Source organism: Sus scrofa, chromosome 1 (genome assembly GCF_054392235.1).
Source record: "Sus scrofa isolate SSC_HxYL_T2T_F1_AM1 chromosome 1, Sscrofa_HxYL_maternal_Yorkshire_Landrace_v2.0, whole genome shotgun sequence".
NCBI lineage: Eukaryota > Metazoa > Chordata > Mammalia > Artiodactyla > Suidae > Sus > Sus scrofa.
The window spans coordinates 62400197-62404477 of NC_139383.1; positions in this window are offsets into that span (position 1 = coordinate 62400197).

The following is a 4281-nucleotide window of genomic DNA, read 5'->3' on the forward strand; positions in this document are numbered from 1 at the left end:
GAAGAGATAAAACTGTCACTGTATGCAGATGACATGATACTATATATAGAAAACCCTAAGGACTCAACCCAAAAACTACTTGAACTGATCAACAAATTCAGCAAAGTAGCAGGTTATAAGATTAACATTCAGAAATCAGTTGCATTTCTGTATACTAACAATGAAATATTATAAAAGGAATACAAAGATACAATACCTTTTTAAAATTGCACCCCAAAAATCAAATACGTGGGCATTCACCTGACCAAGGAGGAAAAGGACATATATGCCGAGAACTATAAAACATTAATCAAGGAAATTAAAAAAAAGATGTAAAGAAATGGAAAGACATTCCATGCTCCTTGGTTGGAAAAATTAATACTGTAAAAATGGTCATACTATCCAAAGCAAACTACAGATTCAATGCAATTCCTATCAAATTACCCATGGCATTTTCCACAGAACTGGAACAAACACTCCAAAAGTTTATATGGAACCACAAAAGACACAGAATTGCCAAAACAATTCTGAGGAAAAAAAAAAAACCAAGCAGGAGGCATAACTCTCCCAGACTTCAGGCAATATTACAAAGCCACAGTCATCAAGACAGTGTGGTACTGGTACCAAACCAGACAGACCAATGGAACAGAACAGACAACACAGAAATAAACTGTGACACCTATGGTCAATTAATCTTTGACAAAGGAGGCAAGAACATAAAATGAGAAAAAGACAGTCTTTTCAGCAAGTATCTCTGGGAAACCTAGACAGCTGCATGCAAATCAATGAAACTAGAACACACTCTCACACCATGCAAAAAAATAAACTCAAAATGGCTTAAAGACCTAAATATAAGACAAGACGCTATCAAACTCCAGGAAGAGAACATAGGCAAAACAATCTCTGACATCAACCTTATGAATATTTTCTCAGGTCAGTCTCCCAAAGCAACAGAAATAAAACCAAAAATAAACCAATGGGATCTAATCAAACTGAAAGGCTTTTGCACAGCAAAGAAAGCTAAAAAGGAAACAAAAAGACAACTTACAGTATGGGAGAGAATAGTTTCAAATGATGCAACTGACAAGGGCTTAATCTCTAAAATATACAAGGCAACATATACAACTCAATAACAAAACAGCCAACAACCCAATGGAAAAATGTGCAAAAGACCTGAATAGACATTTTATCAAGGAAGATGTGCAGGTGGCCAATGAGCACATGAAAAAATGCTCAACATCCCTGATTATTAGAGAAATGCAAATCAAAACAACCACGAGATACTACCTCACACCAGTCAGAACGGCCATCATTAATAAGCCCATAAATAGCAAGTGCTGGAGGGGGTGTGGAGAAAAGGGAACCCTCCTGCACTGTTGGTGGGAATGTAAGCTGGTACACCCACTATGGAGAACAGTATGGAGGTACCTTAGAAGTCTATACATAGCACTACCATGTGACCCAGCAACCCCACTCTTGGGCATATATCCAGACAAAACTTTCCTTAAAAAGACACATGCACCCTCATGTTCATTGCATCACTATTTACAATAGCGAAGACATGGAAACAACCCAAATGTCCATTGACAGATGATTACATTAGGAAGAAGTGGTATATATACACAATGGAATACTACTCAGCCATAAAAAAGAACAAAATAATGCCATTTGCAGCAACATGGATGGAACTAGAGACTCTCATCCTGAGTGAAGTAAGTCAGAAAGAGAAAGGCCAATACCATATGATATCACTTATATCTGGAATCTAATATAAGGCACAAATGAACCTTTCCACAGAAAAGAAAATCATGGACTTGGAGAATAAACTTGTGGTTGCCAAGGGGGAGGGGGAGGGAGTGGGGTGGTTGAAGAGCTTGGGGCTAATGAATGCAAACTATTGTCTTTGGAATGGATTGGCAATGAGATCCTGCTGTCTCCTCAGTTATGATGGAGCACTGGGAACTATGACTACTCAGTTATGATGGAGCATGATAATGTGCGAAAATGGAATGTGTGCATGTATGTGTAAAGGGTCACTATGCTGAACAGTAGAAAAAAGAAATTGTATTGGGGAAATAACTATTAAAAATAATAAAAATAAAATTTAATGAAAAAAATCATTTCCTTTCACAGAAAAAAAAAGGGGGGCAAATTATTTGGCCAGACACTTCACAAATGGAAACACATGGAGGATAATTAGTCACACAAAAAAATGCTAAAAATCACTGTCCTTTAGGAAAGTGCAAATTATACCACTCTGAGATAGAACTACATGCCTGTTGAAGTGACAAAGTTTGAAAGACTGACTATGTAAAGCATTGGTAGGGATGTAGAGGAACTGGAAGTCCCATATCCTGCCATTGAAAATGTAAAATTATGCAAATACTTTGGAAAACATATACATATGACCCAGATATTCCACTCCTGTGTATTTACCAAAGAAAAAAATATAGCATACGCTCATGCAAAGACTTGTAAGTAATATTTATAGCACCTTTCTTTGTAATAACCAGACTTGAAAGAACCCAAATGCCTACAAACAGGTAAAGGGATAAACAAATTGTGGCCAGTTTGTATAATGGATAAATAAAATGGAATGAACTATTGATGCAGCAATAAAAATATTAAACTGTTCATATATGCTGTAAAATGAATGGACCTCAAAAATTATGATGAAAGACACAAGATCAAAAAATAATTAAAAACACATACTGTTTGTTTCCATCTTTTAAAAACTTCTAGAATTAGTGATAGAAAGAAGATCAGTAAATGTCTGGGGATATGGATTAAAAAAAAGATAAAACCTCATCACCTTCAAAATAGAAAAATTCTAGCCAAATAGTTCTCCCTGCCCTACATCATGGAGATTAAATGGCTGCAGAAAAATGACTATCTCGTTTTGGCAATTTAAAGTTTCCAGGAGAAGAGTCACTTACCCAAGCAGTCAGTTTAAAGTGTACCATTAGAGAGAGGAAACTTGGATTCAGCATTCACAGTTGCATTTTTGTAGTCTTCCTCTTAAATATGAATGTATAGTCATTTGACATTTGTGGAAAATATTAAAAAGGAAAAAGAGAATCCAAAAAGCAAAATGAAAATAAAGTGGTCTCAGAAAAAACAAAATAGAAAAATTAAGCTCGGAAGAGAATTGTGTTTAGAGATTCCTGATGGACATACCTAGAAAAAATGTAAGAAGTTATTTTATTATTATAAATTAAACTCATAAATAATATTAGGGCCCTTTAGTTAAGAAAGATAAAAAAGAGTTCGGTGTTGTGGCTCAGCTCTTAACGAACCCAACCAGTATCCATGAGGACACGGGTTTGATTCGGGCCTTACTCAGTGGGTTAAGGATCTATCGTTCTGGTGAACTGCGGTGTAGGTCGCAGACATGGCTTGGATCCCACGTTGCTGTGGCTGTAGTGTAGGCCAGCAGCTATAGCTCAGATTGAACCCCTGGCCTGGCAACCTCCATGTGCAGTAGGTGCAACCCTCAAAAGCAAAAAGGAAAAAAGAAAAATAAAGAAGACAACATAAATATCTTGAAGTCTATACATAAATGCAAATAAAGCTCAATAACACAAAAACATAAAGAGTCAATAAGATCAAACATTTGAGGTTTGGAGCGAGAACACAGTGTTCAACTTTTATGTAAGAAAGATCACAAACAATGGAGTGGAAGATATCATTAAATGAATAATGAAAATGTTTCCAGTGTTTAAGACTATAAGCCTCCAGATTCAAAAGGTATCCTTCGGGAAACAAGTGTGATAAATGAAAACTCATAACGAACATAGCATAGTCACATGCCATTCTGAAATTTTACTATAAAAATGAAGACTAGATTGCTCTATCTGAAGATCTGTTCTCCATTCATATCTTAATTAACCCTTCATAAACATTTAGTCTTTGAATAATTTCTTTTTATTTTTTAAACTGGATTTTTAAAATTTAACTTTTTATGAAAAACTTCATTGGGAATCCCCTTATGGTTCAGTGGGTTAAGGATTCAATATTGTCACTCTCACGGCTTGGGTCACTGCTGTGGTGCAGGTACAATTCCTGGCCCAGGATCTTCCGCATGCTGTAAGCATGGCCAAAAAACAACCAGCTTCATTGAAGTATAATATTTATATCATAAAACCACCCATTTTCAGTATTCACTTTTTAAATTCAATGAATGAGGAGTTCCCATTGTGGCTCAAGGGTGTAAGAACCCGAGTAGTATCCATGAGGATGTAGGTACCATCCTTGGCCTTGCTCAGGGATTTAGGATCCAGCGTTGCAGTGAGCAGCGGCATG